The 19,566-nt window shown below is 43.3% G+C and overlaps 1 long non-coding RNA gene across 1 annotated transcript in view; it reads left to right on the top strand.

Annotated features, from left to right (window-relative positions):
• LOC309651495 overlaps positions 1-19,312 on the top strand; it is a 181,596-nt gene extending 162,284 nt beyond the window's left edge. Inside the window, exon 3 of the long non-coding RNA XR_014258192.1 lies at positions 17,865-19,312. This is a non-coding gene — a long non-coding RNA (uncharacterized lncRNA). The remainder of the gene's footprint in view (positions 1-17,864) is intronic.
• The last annotated feature ends 254 nt before the right edge of the window (positions 19,313-19,566 follow it).

A 19,566-nucleotide genomic window follows, 5' to 3' on the forward strand; every position in this document is an offset into this window, starting at 1 on the left:
ACCAGGGAATCCCATAAGCTACTCTTTAGTGATGTTTTAAATCACTTAAGAGAAGAAAGATATGTAATTATACTGTCTTTTATCATTACCTACTTAATTACCTTTACTGGAGTTCGTGTGTGTATTCAAATTGCTGTCTTGTGTCACTTCCTTTCAGCCTAACGAACTTCTTTTAGTATTTCTTGTAAGGCAGATCTGCTAGGAGGGGATTCTCTCCGTTTTCATTTACTTGGGAATGCTTTTATTTCGAAAGACAGCTCTGCAGGATGCAGGACTCTCTCAGCACTTTCACACGTCTTCTCACTGCCTGCGAGCCTCCACTGTTCCTGATGAGACGTCAGCTGTAGTCTTGGTGGGCTTCCCTCATACTCCACAAGTCACTTCTCCCTTGCTGCTTTCCGATTTTCTCACTTTCAAAATTTTGACTATAATATGTCTGAGTGTGGATCTCTTTGTGTTTATCCTCGTTGGCGTTTGTTAAGCATTCCGGGTGTGTAGGTTAATGTTTTTCATCAGCTTGGGGAAGTTGTCAGCCATGACTTCTTTGAGTGTTTTTTCTGCCCCTTTCTCTCTCTTCTACTTCTGGTATTCCCATTGTGACACTTAACAGTGGCCTATATTTTTCTGAGGTTCTGTTCATTTTTCTTCATTCTTCTCTCTTTCAGTTCTTCAGACCAGATAATCTCTGTCACTCTATCTTCAAGTTTGCTGATTCCTTCTTCTGACAACTCAAATCCACGGTGCAGCCCCCTAATGAGTTTTTCATTTTGGTTACTGTACTTTTCAACTCGAAAATAGCCACTTTAAAAAAATGTTTTAATTGTGGTTAAAATAAACATAAAATTTACCATTTATCCATTTTTAAGTGTATAGTTCAGTGCCATTAAGTACATTCACATTATTGTGCAAACATCCCAATCATCCATCTACAGAACTTTTCATCTCAAACGGAAACTCTACCCATTAAACAACAATTTTCCATTCTCCCTGGCAACCACCATTTTACCTTCTGTCTCTATGAATTTGACTACTCTATCATATGAGTGACATTATACAGTATTTGTCTTTTTGTGACTGTCTTAACTTCACTTAGCATAATGTCTTCAAAGTTCACCCATGTTGTAGTATGTGTCAGAATTTCCTTCGTTTTTTTAGGCTGAGTAATAGTCCATTGTATGTATAGACCACATTTTGTTTATCCATTCATCTGCTGATAGACCTCTGGGTTGCTTCTACCTCTTGGCTATTGTGAATAATGACATTAAAATGGGTGTACAAATACCTCTTCAGGTCCCTGCTTTCAATTCTTTCGGGTATACACCCAGAAGTGGGACTGCTGGGTCGTATGGTGATTCTGGTTTTAATTTTTTGAGGAACTGCCGTCCTATTTTGTACCGCAGCTGCACCATTGTACATTCCCACCAGCAGTGCACAAAGGTTCCAATTTCTCCACATGCTCACCAACACATTATTTTCTATTTTATTTTGTTTTCTAATAGTAGCCATCCTAATGGGTGTGAGGTGATATGTCTCACTGTGATTTTGATTTTCATTTCTCTAATGATTAGTGATGGTGAGCATCTTTTCATGTGCTTGCTGGCCATTTGGAAATCTTCTTTGGAGAAATGTCTATTTAAGCACTTTGCCCATTTCTGAACCAAGCTGTTTTTTGCTGTTGTTGTAGGAGATTTTTACACATTTATATTTTGGATAATAACCCTTCATCAGATACATGATTTACAAATGCTTTCTCCCATTCTGTAGGTTGGCTTTTCACTCTATTGATTGCGTCTTTCGATGTGCAGAAGCTTTTAATTTTGATGTAGTCCAATTTATCTGTCCTTACTTTTGCTGCTTTTGCTTTTGGTGTCGTATCTACATTTGGTTCTTTTTTTTTATCATTTCTATCTCGTTAAGAATACTCTCTATCTATGCAATGAGTCACTGCTCCCACACCTTCCTTTAATTCTTTAAGAATGGTTTCTTTTAGTTTTTGAACTAAGAAAATAAAATAATAGCTTCTTTGAAGTCTTTGTCTGCTAAGCTCAGTAACTGGGCCCCTCCAAAAGCAGTCTCTACTGTCCAGTTTCTCTAACATGTCCCATAATTTTCTGTTGAAAAATGGACATTTTAGATAATATATTGTAGTAACTCTGGTTACTGGTTACTCCCTCCCCACCAGAGGTTTGTTGTTGTTATCTGGTTGTTTGTTTACTTGGCTGGACTAATTCTGTGGAAGTCCACTTTCCCTACAGGGTACAGCTGTTGATGTCCCTGCTCAGATATTTCTCCCTTTTATATACTTCAGTCTGGCTTGCTAGGGATCACCCTTGGGACAGCATAAGACACTTACCGGTCAAAGGTTGTGCTTAAGTCCCCTTAGCTAGTTAGGTTTTCACCCTCTACCATGACGTTTGGGGCTTAGAGACTACTTTCACAGTTCAGAGAGCAAGGGGTGGAGGGAAGGTCTGAATATAAAGGAGCTGCACAAGAGTTGGAATTATTATGTATCCTGGCTGTGCTACTGGCCATAAAAACCTGAGCATGTGTAAAACCTCATAGCACTGTACACCAGAAAAAGTGAATTTTACTGTATGTAAATTTTTAAGTGACTGGATTTGCCTTTTAAGAAAAGATACCTCTACACCTGTACTGCTCTTACACAGCTGGATCCAATTTGATCACTTGGGTTCTTAAAAGTTCAGTACTTAATATTTAATAAGGGGACAGAAAACAAAATCTTTCTTATTATACTACTGCCTACTGGGGGTCATTTCTTCTCAGAACACAATACAAACTAAACTTAAAAAACCACATCCTTGGGCTTCCCTGGTGGCGCAGTGGTTGAGAGTCTGCCTGCCAATGCAGGGAACACGGGTTCGTGCCCTGGTCTGGGAGGATCCCACATGCCGCGGAGCAACTGGGCCCGTGAGCCACAACTACTGAGCCTGCCCGTCTGGAGCCTGTGCTCCGCAACAGGGGAGGCCGCGATAGTGAGAGGCCCGTGCACCGCGATGAGGAGTGGCCCCCGCTTGCCACAACTGGAGAAAGCCCTCGCACAGAAACGAGGACCCAACACAGCCATAAATAAATAAAAATAAATAAATAAATTAAAAAAAAAAACCACATCCTTCTAATGCTTAATAGTTAGTATGATAAGGTCAAGCTTTTATACCTGACCAAAGAAGTCTCTTCTGGATTAGGCGTCGTCATTTTTCTTTAAGTAAAAATTCTGGATTTCCTTAATTGTTACTGACAAGGCCCACAGAGCCTGAAGACACTATGACTTAAAGATCAAGGAAAAATCAAACGAATGTAAACAAAAGTAGAGATGGCAAAAATCAGGCGTGACAGACGAGGTTTGAGGCTGGACGCACTGCCTGCCGGGTCCCCAGGGATCCTCAAGTCTGCACAGCAGGCTGAGGCACAGAGTGACAGAACAACTCAGCGAGCCTCTCTTGCCGCTCCGGCCACCACTTTAATTTCAGGTCAAGTTTAAAGCAATCCCTCTTTTTTTTTTTTTTAAACCTTTATGGTAGTAGATGAGCTCATTTATAACTCCCAACCAGCCCGCTAAGTTGAGTACATCCGTACCCTCTCATTTTTGCTTTTAATCTTCAGAGTAAAGGCAAAAACAAAACAAAAAGGGAATGAACAAACAAAAAAACAAAAAGGAAGGAAATAAACTCAGTCCAAATTTTTAAGCCAAGATTCATTCTCCTCTTGCTCTTACAAAAGCCACCCTTTCCCTCGACAACCACCAGTTTCCTGCCTTTTCTAAGGTAGCTTATAGTTTCACGAAGTACTTTTATCTGCTTTATCCCTTTTATTTTTTTTTATTTTTATTTTTTATAAATTTATTTATTTATTTTTGGCTGTGTTGGATCTTCGTTGCTGCGCGCGGGCTTTCTCTAGTTGTGGCGAGCAGGGGCTACTCTTCGTTGCGGTGCACGGGCTTCTCACTGCGGTGGCTTCTCTTGTTGCAGAGCACGGACTCTAGGCACACGGGCTTCAGTAGTTGTGGCGCATGGGCTTAGCTGCTCCGCGGCATGTGGGATCTTCCCAGACCAGGGCTCGAACCTGTGTCCCCTGCATTGGCAGATGGATTTTTAACCACTGTGCCTCCAGGGAAGTCCCTGCTTTATCCCTTTTAAAAGGACGCTCTCTTTCTTCCTTCGTGCCACTCAACTGGCAAAGCCTTCTATCAATCAAACTGTGACCACCTGCTTATTCATCTTGATACACATCTGTGCTCTCACTGTGTGCGGATAGCTCTGTGTCTCACTGAAGTTGGAACCGCTTGGTGGCAAGGATGTGCGGAAGTGGCCTCCACAGTCCTCACTGGGAACAGGGTTCCATCCACTGACTATCTGACTATCTGGGTTAAACCGTTCACCCACTGCTCTTTTCCCCTCCCCTGCCCAGAGAAAATGAAGATAAACCCATGGGGGATGTGTCTTTACTTCCTCGGGCAGGCAAGAGTGTGGAGAAGGATTACGAGATGATTCCTACTGTATAAGTGCAGGAGAAAGAGACAAAGATGATGAAGAAAGGAAAGAGAGGATGAGGAGAAGAACGCTCCTTGTAAGGATGAAAACAGTAGGAAGGAAACTTGAAAAACCAGCTTTCTCAGTTCTCAGGATTCCAGGAAACACTCCTGATGAGTAACAAAGTTTCTGAACCAAAGACTAGGTCAAAACATGGTTGTACAGGATCCTAGATTCCTTCTGGTTTCTCAAGGCTCTTTGGCTTTAAATTAAGCTTAAGGTATCAGTCCTCTTGACAGTAGATTCAACTGAATCTCAGTCCAGACCTCCGTCTTCAAGTGAACCTGGGGATGGATCCACTCATTTGGGCCGAGGCTTAGGAATAGACGAAATGAGAGACCCTTTACATAACCATCAAAAGGACTTACCCTCTCGACTCACCATACAAAGCGGGTAGAAAGGGAGGTCTCCTGCTTCTGCTCAAGACTTTCTTAAATCAACGGCCACCCGTACCAAAGCAGCTCCCCAAAACAGCCTTCTGATTAAGGCCACAAGGACATCCTGGCAGCGTGTGGCAGAAGTAACTGAGACAGCCGGTGCTCTCCTACAGGGCCATCACTCACCTCAGTAAACGCTGCTGAGATACACGCAGATACCACACAGCTAAGTACTGTGGAAACACTACCCGAGGCCCCCAGCACATGGTTCCACCACCCACTACTCTGGATCTATGATCTAGAAGGACAGCCCCTGACAAAACTTAAGTGGATAATCGTAACACTAGGCATACCATTTTAATGACTTTTTAAAATATGCTGGATTCCCCAGCTCCCTGTCTTCGCTCTCCACAAAACACTGAACCTGAGACCCTGGCCAATTTGACATTCATGTGAGAGTTCACGGACCCTCCAGAGCACCCAGTAGTGACGGCAGACCCCTGCTGAATGCCCTTCACACTGCAGAATTAACAGGATCAACCTTCACTGGTAATTGCTACACATCAGCCTATGTGGGCCTCTTCCCAAGAAACAAGATCTCAAGTCTCTGCCTTACAGTTTTCCATTGTAAAAATAATATGCGTGCATATAAAATTTTTGGTAAATATGGAAAAGGAGAAAGTAAGGCAAGGAACACTGCTCCTAGCCCACCACTGCAAAATGGCCATTGTTTTTGTGTACACTTTGGTGCACTAGTTTTATCCACAGGGGTAGGCATTAATTATGTAAGCCACTGGGAGGCCACTGGTGAATTAAATAAAATATAGAAGTCAAAATAAAAATGAGTTACAGGGCACAGTTGTTGCTGTGCACGGGCTTTCTCTAGTTGTGACGAGCTGGGGCTTCTCTTTGTTGTGGTGCACGGGCTTCTCATTGCGGTGGCTTCCCTTGTTGCAGAGCACAGGCTCTAGGCGCACGGGCTTCAGTAGTTGTGGCACGTGGGTTCAGTAGTTGTGGCATGTAGGCTCAGTAGTTGTGGCTCACGGACTTAGTTGCTCCGCGGCATGTGGGATCTTCCCGGACCATCGCTCGAACCCGTGTCCCCTGCATTGGCAGGCAGACTCTTAAACCACTGCGCCACCAGGGAAGTAGTCCCACCACTCTCATTTTTTTTAATTAATTAATTAATTTATTTATTTATTTATTTATTTATGGCTGTGTTGGGTCTCTTAGTTTTCGTGTGAGGGCTTTCTCTAGTTGCGGCAAGCGGGGGCCACTCTTCATCGCGGTGCGCGGGCCTTTCACTATCGCGGCCCCTCCCGTTGCGGGGCACAGGCTCCAGACGCGCAGGCTCAGTAGTTGTGGCTCACGGGCCCAGTTGCTCCGCGGCATGTGGGATCTTCCCAGACCAGGGCTCGAACCCGTGTCCCCTGCATTAGCAGGCAGATTCTCAACCACTGCGCCACCAGGGAAGCCCCCACCACTCTCATTTTTAATGACACATCTGTGGACTAGATATGACTGATTTTAGAAACAAATATACTTTTGCCATGGCGAAATACCGAAGAAGACTATTTTGTCATTTCTCTTTGTACAGAAATGAAAATAACCTTTTGCCTGCTACCATGAAGAACCAAATCAAGCAGCCATTTGGATTTCCTCTACTGGATATATAGTTATTGAGAGTTCAGGGGTTTTAAAGATAGTATTTTCTATTCAGAGACTGATCCAGGGCGTTAGAAGTCAGTCGTCTCTGCTCTCTGAATCACTAAGACAAACCTGTCTTCTCTATGTGCAACCACCACAGGGACCAGGTCTCACATACTCTGTGCGTGGACACAGATGTAGAACGTGACAGTACACGCGGCCTCATGTCTGAGAAGTCAGTTTTTTCCAACATAACGAGGTCTGAAGACTCAGTGACAGCCTTGGAATACTCACCTGCCACCTTCACCCTCTGTCTCCCATGACACGGCAAACGAGTCTATACCAGACTGCCCTCACTTGAAGGAATGTTGAATATTCTGCAAATGTGTGATAAAGAACAGCTATAAAAGCTAAGGATGCCACTATCCCCGTTCCCAGCGCTGAGCTCTGAGGGCCTCAGAGCCGGGCCAAGGCAGGACGTGGCCTCTCTGGGGACAACAGTGCGATCCTGGTGCGACACTTTCTAGGCAGCACTGGCAAAACATGTCCTCAGAGAACCCTTTCTTCACTCTGATCACAGGAAGCCCTGATTGTCCTAAACGCTACACAAAGTGTAACACACACACTCTCCGTAGTTTGTTTTCAACCCCAGACAACTCCTTCAAGCAAAAGTACAAAGGAAAAATACACAAAAGGGAAAAGACAACTAAATTAAGATGCATTTTTATTATGTGCAAAATGGGGGGCTGCGGGGGGAGGAGAGGGACTCAGGAGTAAGTACCTGGACTGGGGAGGGTCAGAACTGCCAGCTGCCCGATTCGAGATCATTAATTACACGGGCAAGGGCGGAGCACCTGTGGCCTTGGACGGTGCAACGGAATAATTCACTAGGTATTTGTGTTAAGTGCCTACTAGGTGTCCTGTTGGTTGTTTGCTGCGGATACAAAACAACAGGATAAACAGGTCCCTATCCTCCGGCTCTAAGGGAGACCCACTACCACAATATATTTAGGTCCCCCTGTCCCCAGCTTCCAGGTGGCAGGTGGAACTCCCCGTGCAGGCACGAGGGATGGCATCCTGCAGGCGGAAGGGACAGAGTTGGGAAGATGGGGTGGCATCACACTGCCCCTGTCCCCACGCTTCTTCTGAAATGGGGAAGAGCCCCCCTGAAATGGGGACTGTCACAGCAGTCTGCGGCACAGAGGGGTCACGGGCCAACATCAAGGGGCTCCCTATTTTCCCAGCTGCCCAAAGCTGCCCTCAGGTGGCTGCTGAGAAGTCACACGGGGAGCAGACAGTCTATTTAATGACACTGTGATAGAGCAAAAGCAGGAGATATAACACAGTATGACTTCTATCACAATATCTCATCTGCTCCTCATCTGAAATGGGCACTGTCTTAACTACTGAGTTCAGAAAAGTAATTGCAAAATTCTCCTGGGTAATTATTAGTCTTCTCTCAGTGACAGAGGAAATCCAGAGCAAAGTTAGGGCTAGAGGGGGCTGTGACAGGTCATTTAACTCCTGACTTCAGACAGAATATTGAAGACACTGCAAACAAATATAAACCCATTTTTAGATGACTTCAGGAAAAACGTTTCTATTTTCCAGTACCCAAATTCCCCATTTTGTAATACTCTTCTTTGTACCTCATCTACTGGTCCTCCAGCTTCATCCGAGTCACTTGGGGGGTGAGCTAAAACACAGATTGCTGGGTCCCACCTGCACAGTTTCTGAATCCACAGGTCTTGGGTGGGGCCTGAGAATGTGCATTTCTCACAAGCTCCCAGGTGGTACTGATGCTGAGGGCACTAGGACCACACATTGAGGACCACGGTTCTAACCTAACCCTTACTGGACCGAACCCTTACATCCTCAATAGAACTGGATACTAGTTGGCCATCATCCCCTGGTCCAGAGGTACACAGATACTGGAATAACAATTCAAGAGTCCCCTGGTCATTTTTTTCCCTTCAGCCTAAATAATAGATGTTCCCTAACCTCTTATTATAGGCATCATTTTTCAACCCTTTAATCATTTTTGAGGTTCTCTGTTGGGATCTCTCCAAGTCCCTTTTAGTTGTGGAGCCGTGAACGAGACCCGGAACCTTAGTCAGAGATGGGATGAGGTTGACTATAAAGGGAAAATGACTCACAGATTCATACCACATCCTCCTTTTATTAATCTCCAATACCCGAGCTTGCCTTGTTAGCTGCCTCTGATTCCTGTCCTTCTGACACCGTTCTGGGCTGCAGTCATGCTGAGCTGACCTTCGAAACGCCTTTCTTCAGAGAAGCTCAGAGCACTTCTCTAACTGATACAACTGTTGACTCGACATCCCCAACAAGATTGGGGATGAAGTAACTTGTTCAATCGTGTATCAGTTTAAGAGGGAGAGAAAATCGGGAACCCAAATGCAGGTTTCTATCCAGATATCACTCTGTGGAGAAAGATGCTCCTTACTTTTATGCGGTATCAAGTTTCCTCCTTTATAGAAAAATAAACAGTCCCTTTCCAGGTGCAGGTGAAACTCCTGATCTCCTTCCCTGTGTGGGGAATCATGCCAGAGACCTGGGGCTGTGGATCAGGCCCTGGGGGCCAACCCCCTCTTACCTCCATCACTTCCCCAGCTGCTGGAAGAGACAGGGAAGCAGGGCCCCGTGGCACTGCCGGCTGCCCGAATCCTACAAGGCGGAAGCCCAGATGGACTGAAAGCAGCCCACGGGTGACCCCCCGACCCTCCCCATTTGTCTTCCTTTCCTTCCTTCTATTCCTTGCTCTGCGGGTTTACTCAGTGTGCAAGTCGCGGCCCAGGCTCTGTCCCGCCGAATTTGAGCATGTGGGCTCTTTGAGAGTAGGAACTATGCTTTCTTTGTGCATTGTATGGCTCTGGGGGTGCTTAATACATGCTAAATAGTAACAGCCGTCCCAGCATTTCCAGAAGCAATCGGCATTCCTGCTGAGGACCAGATCCTATTACCATACACTTGTGCCCAAGGCAGGCAGCGCTGAAGACACCCCTCCGCTCACTGCTCCTTTCATCCGGAACTCAACGTATCAAATCCTATTCCTGCAAGAGTTCCTTCTGAAAGAGAACATTCTAGAAGTGTGATCACCGAGCACATGCATTAGGCTCCCAACCAAAAGGCAACCTGTTAGATAATGTAAGTCTAGCCATACAGTTAGCTACTAAAAACCGCATGTGGATGAAGGGGAGCCAGAGCAAAGGTTCCTCTCCACTTCCCTGAAAACCCCGCAAAGCTTCAGAGCAGACGGCTCTTGTCTAGGAATGACGTCACAGTAAAAGAAATCTACTGCAATCAGGAGTCACTCTGTCAGAGCCTCTGGGGCTGTAACTATTTTAAGAGGGAGAGGACTAGGACAGGAGGGCAGGCTGCCAGGGAGAGCAGCTTAAACAGCACTCGAGGACACACCTGCACCAAGTTAAGTGCAGTAGGGCTACGGGAGGCTCAGGCGTGCCCGGCACGCGGCCGAAACCACGGGTCCCGGGCTCCTTCCACAGCCCACAAAGCTGCCCACGTTTCTCAGCATCTGGACCCCCTGCTGGTGACTCTAGGTTGAGCTCATTGTGATTGGTCACGGCCAAGGTCACAAGTAGTCAACAGAGCCTCTTCTCAGGAGGGCACCGAGACCACTGTCCCTTTACCAGGCACCCGGGATGAACAGCGGGAGGAGAATCGCGGCTCCAGCAAACAGGAGAAATTCCCACCCTGACACTGACGTCACCTCCTGGCCTAGGGCACTCTCTCAAAGCGCATAAATCACAAAAACAAACACTCGGAAAGTGTCTACAAGCATTTTAGTAACTCCTCCTGTGGTGGCCCCCAAGCTGTAAGCTTATTCAGCTTTCTGCTTTCCGGAGAACTGCTTGTCTCTTTCTTGGTATGCACTCCTGATGCTGCGGTATTGAGCGTAAAAAAGGAAAATGGCTTGCGGCCAGTTTCGTTCCAGGTGCCTGCTCTGGATCTAAGAGCCCCTGGTTGTTCCCCAGAAGAAGGACGTGCTGCCCTGAGGGGGAAGTCTGTATCTCCAAAGAATGGCCCATAAGGCATGCTGACGCATAGATAGTGGTGCATAGATAGTGGCGACAGAATTATGTGGAAATACAAGGTTTACTGATTTATTGGAAATACAAGGTTTACTGATTTATTGTCTGATATTCGTTCCGTACTAAACCTATATATACATTCATGCTCTTTGAATAAACTTGCCTTGCAACCATCAGTTGTCTTGGCCCTTCTGATCCCATACTGGTGCTTTTCAGTTCCTTACCCCTCACCGCCAGGAACTTCTAGCTTTCTGCAGCCGGTCTGCGGCATCCTCCTAAAAGAACATATGCTTCCTTGTAGGAAAAACACCTTTGGAAACTTCTTTCTGTTAAATTAAAAACATGGATAAATCTTAAACAGCTTTTCTTTTTCGCAGGACTAAACGACAATTGAGCGGATGAATAATAGCTTGAAAAGGATCTAATACCCAACCACAGTATACCTCTAAAAACACTCCACTGAGACTCTGATGGTGCCTTATTAACAGTCAAAAGTAAGAACAGTTACTCTCTTCGGATAAAAGTATATATTCTGAAGAACATCCTGGAACAAAGTCCCTTTAACTGCTGAAGATGACATTACAGACTTTTCTGTTATAATTACAATGAATCCGGGTGGCAAATTTCTGTTCTACTCAATAAAAAGACTTAAGTTTAAAAAAAAAAAGTTTATTTCTAAAAATAGCCCAAGAACTCAGTTCTATTTTCCCCATCTTACATTCTTTTCCTACTAAATGTACCACTGAAACATTTCCTTTCATTGTTGGCACCTTGGGTTGTTCGGATTTAAAATCAGACAATACACAGTAACAAAGAAGTCTTTAAATACAGCTTTCCAAATGGAAAATGGCATCTGAGGGCAACCCTTCCTCCGGGCCCACAGATGATGGAGCCCTAACGCCTGGGAGCAGCTACTACCCCCTGTTAGAACTGTTTCATTAAAATCAACATTCCCAGGGGGGAGATAATCTACGTATTAATTGATAAAGAAATTCCTGCCAGGTTCTGTGTTATAAGCAAGTTGTTTGGCATGAAGTCCGAGTCTTCTGAATTAAAACACACTTCAAACTAAGCAAGGTGATTCAGACTTAATTGAAAATATTCTACATTAAAATCTTTAGTTTTCTTCGGTCCAAATTTAAGTTGGTGACTTGTTACGTTAAGATTAGGGAATTCTTCCAGAAGATAATTTCAATTACTTTCCAAAAGCTTCCTCCTAAATTCATTTTATTTTTTAAGGGCTTCTCTTTAGGAGTATATGGATTTAAGCACCAAATCCTCCTTTGACAAAAACTGTCCATCTACACAGTTTACAAAATTACATTTGACACTCCCATTATTTCTGCACATAAACTTGTAGCTCACAGTAAGTGTAACAGGAATCCACTTTCAACACTTTTTTTTCCCCTCTAAGAGTTAGGTTACCGTTGAAAATAAAGCTCAATGACACACCATTCCATTAATCAAATATTTGAGCAGATAAAGTATGTAACAATCCACAGACTGCTTTTGCAAAGATAAAAATAGTAAGAATCACATACTTTCTCTTGGGAAAATGGAGTAAGGCAGGTTTCTTGCATTAGGATTCATTTAAGGAAAGCCCTTTCACCACCATTCTTAGAAGCCTCTAAAGTGCCCACCCCAGAGCGCCCAGTTTTCCCAAGAGATAAAAAATTACTATGATAGCAACATTAGGAAGATTTAAGGAGAAAAGAACAAAGAGAAATCTGAAAGATTCACCCAGTACTCACAAGTACTTTCAAAGGAAATCGGGGCTGCAATTCTTCAAAGACTGCTCTCTGCGTATCACCAACAACCTGAGTCTAAAATAGACGCCTCTCACATGGGGCGGAGAAGTCACATTTCAGCTTGCTAACTTCTACTTGGGTAAACAGGTGTACAACTCATAGAACAAACCCTGGCTAAAATTAACTGCACGGGCGCAGCAGGCAGGAACTCGCTGATCTGCATCATGCGTGCGGGGATTTATTCGCTGGGACAACATTGGTGTCCTCTTAATGGGAGATCTGGCCAAGGGGCGTGCCCTGGGGAACAATACGGAGCATCATGATTATGCTAATTATCGAGTTCAGTCCCATGGTGCTATCTCCTTTTACGCTGTTTTCCTGTTTTCGCAAGTACTGACAGAGGGAGAGAGAGTAAGCTCTTTTTCACAGCAGGCGTTCACTTGATTTTTAAGCACTTTCAAATCAGACAAAACTTTGGCAACAAGGTGGCAGTGCTGTATGCTCTTCACAAGGAAAAACCAAGTCAAGGGATATTCTGTCAGATTATTTACACAGCATGACTAGACGTGGTACTACGTGAAATTAAACAGGCATCAAAGACACATACCAGTAAGTCTACCAACAAAGAGAGGTAAATGAAAGCTCTTTTCTTGATATATAATGAACGAATTTCGTTTGCTTTCTGGCTTTGTCTTCTGCACCTCCCAAGGAGTCGCTATGAGGATACAGGTTCACTACTAAATTACAGCTGAGAACAAATATCTCAAATATTTGCAAAAGGCATCGTCCTTAGCAAGAAGCATGTTGAAGTGTATTTAACTGCCTTGCCTGGCTGTCTGGAACTGGTAAGTTGTCCTTTATAGGTGACAGACCATCTATCAATCGTGTTGAAGCTCAAGTTGACAGTTAAAGACCCCAAGTACATAGCTGATATTCAAAAGAAAATTAGAAGTAACACGGAACTTTCTTTGAAAAATACAAATTGCCTTAATAAGTACAACTTGGATCAAAGACACAGAACTGCTTATCTACTCAAGATGGTTCAGACTAGTTTGTGTAGATATTTAAGTTCTTATGACATATTTTGCTCTTACTGGACACTTTATGAGAGCTATCCAGGCACACTACGAACATCAATCAAATCTCCAAACATCTCTGGGAGATGTCATTTTCCGATTTTGATTTTTAAACAGATGGGTAAACAGGGAAATTCAATGCCTTGTCCAGCGCTTCTCACTGAATCAACACGGGATTATTCCACCCCTGCTCCTTACCTCTCTATGACATGTCTTCCATGTTAACTATTCAGCTATAATCCTACAAATCTTTTCAGAGCTGTTTGTTTTCCCAATTTTAAAATGTCGTGTGTCAGTTTAGATTTCAAGAGATTTATTCTGCTCAGCTCCCAAATCCCAGGTCTGAGCTCTGAGGCTCACACCCCAACTCCCTGGTACAGGCAGGTGACATGGACCCCTAAGGCCTGGCTGTGTCCTTATGAAGCACTGGCCACCTGTGGCACGCCACCCAAAGCGGCGAACGGGTTGGTTTTCACTGGCCTGAGCTGGCAGCCACCAGCACAATCCCCCTCCCGGCTGTTTACAAAAACTGCTGGCTGCCAGTCTGGGCGTCCACCCCCAGGCCCAGCCTTCGGCGGCCACAGCCAGCACGAGCTCACGCCCGTGAGATGGTAGCTGCCCTGCACTCACCATCCCAACCCCAGTCGCTGGAGTGGGCCCCCCACTCTGCGCCCAAAGGAAAGAACTTATCGAAGATGGCTGACCTCTGATTAACATGGTCAGTTCTCAGTGACCCACAGCGAACTGACTCTGGAATTCTTCATGCCAAAGGAGGACATCAAGAGGCTATTTTTGACACAATTATCCTTATCCTATTATGTCATAGTTCAGTCAAAGAGTTTCTAAGCCAAAACATTATTTCTAGCCTAAACTGAATAAAAGAAAAAAGCCAATACACCATAAATACTTACGCATAGGATCTGGCATCGGAGAGGGCCAAGATGATGGACCCACATCCCTTACACTGAAGGCAGGGGACACCAAGCAGTTTTCCAGTTCCTCACGTGTCAAATATGCTGAGTATGACCCCACTGTTGCTTTCAACAGAGGCCACACCTGTTCCAAAATGCAAGAACGAAAACATTCCAAAGAAAATAGTGTATCCTCCAATGTACGAGTCACCCTGCTGTTTCCTTTTCATTAGTGAAAAGAATGTGAGAGTCAACTGTACTCTTGTTCCAGGCATACCTGTGACAGTAGAGAAAAATCTCTGTGCCTCATCTTAAAGCAAGGTAAAGCCTCCCGTTCGCTGTCATGAACTGTGGGTGGCAGGGATGAGGCAGAGGCAGAGGCAGAGCTATGCGCATGGGGGCCGGTGCCTAGGGGCTCTTCAGTCCGACAAACCCATGAAATTCAGACAATGAATCTCCATCTTCTCCCTTTCCCTTTATTTCCTGGAGAACTCCCAGAACTTCCAAAGAAACAATGCATGGGATATAAACCTTCTGAGTCCTTGAACATCTCAAATTACTTTTATTCTCTCTTCACAGTTGGTCACTTATTTCCTGGTAGATACATTTTAGAATTAAAGTTATTTCCATTAGAAATCGAAAGGCATCGCTCTGTTATCTTCTAATCACCAGTGATGCTGAAGAGTATCTGATTTTTGTTTCTTTGCAGGTAATTTATTTTTCTTCAGTGGAAGTTCTCAGGGTGTTCTCTTTATCTTTCATACTCTATAATTTCACAAGAATAGGTCTAGGTCTTTTTCATTTGTTGAGTTGTACCCTCAGTAGGCCCCTGTAACCTTCATCTGGAGAAAATTTTATTTTTTATTACTTCTTTGATTGTTTCTTAAACTCTTGCTCTCTTTCTAGGACATTTATTAGATGAACTTCCTGAATTAGTCCCCATGTCTCTTTATTCGTATTTCTATTTTTTTTCCTCTACGTTTTGAGAGATTTCTTCTATTTTGTTCTCTGGTACTTTTATTGAACTGTCTCAGCCCTCATCAGCCATACTTAAAGTCTCTGACTTTCTGATTATGTTTTTTTTTTTTTTTTAAACTTTGGGTTTATTTATTTATTTACTTATTTATTTATGGCTGTGTTGGGTCTTCGTTTCTGTGCGAGGGCTTTCTCTAGTTGCGGCAAGTGGGGGCCACTCTTCATCGCCGTGCGCGGGCCTCTCATTATCGCGGCCTCTCTTGTTGTGGAGCACAGGCTCCAGACGCGCAGGCTCAGTAACTGTGGCTCACGGGCCCAGTCACTCCGCGAGCATGTGGGATCTTCCCAGACCAGGGCTCGAACCCGTGTCCCCTGCATTGGCAGGCAGATTCTCAACCACTGCACCACCAGGGAAGCCCCTGATTATGTATTTTTTAATGGCATGTTTTCATTGTTTGGGGATGGAAAATATCTTTTTGAATAGGATGCTTTAAAAGTGCTTCCTTGCTGCCTGAGTTTTTTCTGTTTCTTCTGGTTCTTCTTCTTCTTTTTAAAAAATCTCTTTTAAAATCTTGTTCAGAATGAAGATACTTGATTCTCTTTGTACACCTGACGACCTCTGGTTTCCTGTTCACATTTAATGTAAAAGGACTGTGCAGCCTAGCAGGCTTCCTCTGGTGCTGTGTAAGCAGCCTGGTTCCCGGAGAGGCCTCTCCCCCCAGGAGGGATTCTTACCAGGCCTGTTGCATGAGGCAAAGCAGGGCTTGTGAACTGGCAGATTTTACGTCACCTGAGATAGGAGTCAGCTGGGAGATTTGGGGCCTCCTCCATCTCTAGCCCTGAAAAAAGCCCTTATTCTGGGTCATCAGTATTCCCACTAGAAACCTAACTTCCCCCCAGATTTCTCTGATTTATATAGAGAAGATTTGGATAGTGCTGTAGTGGTGATAATGGTAGGGTAATCAATTTTTTTAGAGCCTCAATTTGGGACACAGTTGCACCAGACTAAAAACAAAAGAAAACCAAAAAACAGGCCCCCAAAACCCATAATAGTATAATATAAAATAATTATACCTAAGTGTGTTATAATTTAACACAAAAATACGAAAAACAGGTGTTTATTTGCAACTCTAGGTCATTCCGTAATATTTACTTTTCTGTTACATACATGCTATTACTTAAAATAACAGTAGGCCTAGAGAACAGTGGCAATGAGTAGTATTTAATAGTAAAAGAATTAATAATAAATAAAAAATTAAAATTAATTGATAGTAATTAAACAAATACTGTGTAAGAAAATGTAATTATATTTTTATAATGTTTCTCTCTTTTGATACAACAATTTATCTTACCCCTTTTTGGAAACTATTTATTGTATATTTTCATTTTTTAGGCTATATTATTATGTATTCCTAAGATGCATAAATGTGAGGTTTTTTTTAAAAAAGGGAAACACAATAGGAATAATTAAATAGTTATTACCTATATTTAATAAAAATGACAATGACATATGTTTTCCATCCCTTGATACAGTTGGATATTTTTACTCTTTCTGTTTCCTTTTCCAATAATGCTTCTTTGAATTGCTTACAGCTTTTTCTTTTCCTCTTTTTTTTTTTTTGGCCATGCCACGTGGCTTGTGGAGTCTTAGTTCCCCAACCAGGGATTGAACCTGGGCTCTCGGTAGTGAGAGTGCAGAGTCCTAACCACTGGACCACCTGGGAATTCCTTGAATTGCTTACAGCTTTAAATAAAAAGCCTTCTTTTCTTTTATGTAGTAGTAAAACTGAATACTGTCAAAATTCACTGCCTCGCAGTGCTCTTATTAAGCCCACATTATACTGATTTCTGGAGTCAGGCCAATGTGATGGCCTCAAGCTAAATAACCCCTCAACAAAGGTATTTGGCCATAGGATAGTTAGGATTTTTCCTTACCAGCACTAGCAGGTTTGTAGACTTGTAGGAATTTGTTTGCAGCTCTCCCAAAATGTTCATTCACTTTGTATCTATGGACTTTTCCTGTTGGACCAGCTCTCTGCTAATCAGGTCCTTTGCATTCATAATTTCATCATATAGGCTGGCCATCTCCAAAATGTCCATCATTTTAAAACACTCTGAAGCACGTCGGGTGTCATCATAAATTAAATCCCTCTCTGTGGGGGAAAAATACTTTAAAAACACAGAAGTAATTTGAACTTGTGAAATCAAAGCTGGATTTCAAATAAGTTATGGTTTTAGTAAACAAAATAAGAAACTCCTATTTAACTTGGCTGCTCCTTTCCAGTAACAGATTTTTGAGTTTGGAAGTAGTCTTATTTCCCAAAAATGAGTCATTTCTTTTTTCTGTGTGACTTTTTACTGCAGCCTACATTTCACATCAAACAACTCAGATGCGGTGAGCCTCACCTTTTCTAGGAGGCTTACGGGCTCTTCACAGATCATCAAATTGTTTTGCAGAAACAGCGCATACATTTCTGTTTTACTGTAATCCTCTTCTCCATTCTCATCCCCAGTGTGTTTCCAAGCACTCTTGTGTTTCCACGTTCCTCTTGTCCCACATTTAGAGAACATGATTATATGGGAGGACAATCTTTTAATTTAATTTCTGTGGCTGGCAACAAAAATAGCCGTCTTGTAGCAAGAAGAGACCTCCTTACAAAATATCAGAAATCTAAGTGCTTCCGCATGTTCTGAAGAACCTGGAAAGTGATCAAAAACTTTTCATTACGAAAGCCTCAGTATCACACAGGTAAGCAAATCACATCTTTTTTTTTTAAGCAGTGTTCTGTACGAGGTGTGAAGGACATTTGACAGCTGAGATCTTTCATTTTCTTTGGTAAGAACTTGACGCAGGAAATGGAATTTGCCAAAATTTACATTTGTGTTGTCTGCCAAATATGCAGCTAGAGGAGGGAAGCTGAGTTTTTTTTGGACAGGATTGTTGATTAAAATGATTTGAAATTCCATTTTTGAAATCAAAGTGCCTAAGAACTAGGGGGAGAATTTTTTAGTTGCTACAATTTGATGCTTCATTTGATACACAGTAAAAAGCATAATCCCTGGTAAGATTTTACAGAATGAGTGGAGTGCTACAGCATTAGGGGTCAACACAAAATTTATCAAAATGTTCCCTTTTGTTTGCCCACAGGTCATTTCAGTTGCATCTTCTTAATCAGAAAATGTAATTTTACTACTTTACTCAATTTCATAGAGCAATCAAAAGAAGAATACAACACTATGAGCTTTTTTGCATGGTGTACTCAAGATAATTCAGCAGTCACTATTTTTGACTGAGCATTGGTGTCTTTGGGGAAACAAAAAACTGGATGGATTTAGAAGTACTTGCCTGTCTCATCCCAGATGTTTGAGGTCCAGTCTCTAGGAGTACTTTCGTGCCCTCTTCTCCACAATGACCAAACTCTTTCTGGCATGTCATGCAGTGTGCCCTGCTTTGGTTATTTATTTCCCTCATCCAGTTGTATGCGTCCTTCTGTCTGTCATTAAAATAACACAGTTGTTTAGTCTCATTCAGTGATGTCTGGGTCATGCGGGTGTGAGTTCATTGTTCTCATTTTGATGGCATGAACTCTTAGAAAACATGATCACAGTATTCACAGTGTGAAAAGTTAAACAAGCACTATCCCAATACAAAGCACAGCCATTACTTCTCGGGCAAAGTCAAAGTTCCAGTGCATTTGAATTGCACACTGGAATCTCATCGCTCGGGGGATGAAACCACAGAGGATCTAATGAATGAACCAGAAGTGGTGGTCACCAACATCAGCGGTCAGGAGAGGTGAATGACAATGACAACATCTATGAAGGCAAATAATCTCTGCCACGTCCACTTGACATTAAAGATAGTGCTGCTTCAGTCCCTATTTTGGGGGTCACTGTATGGGTTTTATACTTTCCCCCCAATCTCCTGCACTCGCAATGGAAAACCAGGACTTTCCACATCTGGGAGGGATTTCCCAGATGGTGGGCTTTCAGTAAAAATCCAGGATAGTCCTGGGCAGAGTGAGGCAGTGGTTCTAGAAAGATCTGTCTGTGCTCCATGGGGAAGGAGTGGGTGGGATACAACCATCCCCCATATAGACCTGTCTTTAATCCTCAGCTTTCAGCTTCATTTCTCAGTCTTACCCCTCGAGGTGACTCAGCCCTCAAGATCTCCAGGTAGACTGACAGACAGACCAACAGAGGCATGATCTAGGC

Source organism: Balaenoptera physalus (genome assembly GCF_965194825.1).
Source record: "Balaenoptera physalus genome assembly, chromosome: 21".
In the NCBI taxonomy this organism is placed as follows: Eukaryota; Metazoa; Chordata; class Mammalia; order Artiodactyla; family Balaenopteridae; genus Balaenoptera; species Balaenoptera physalus.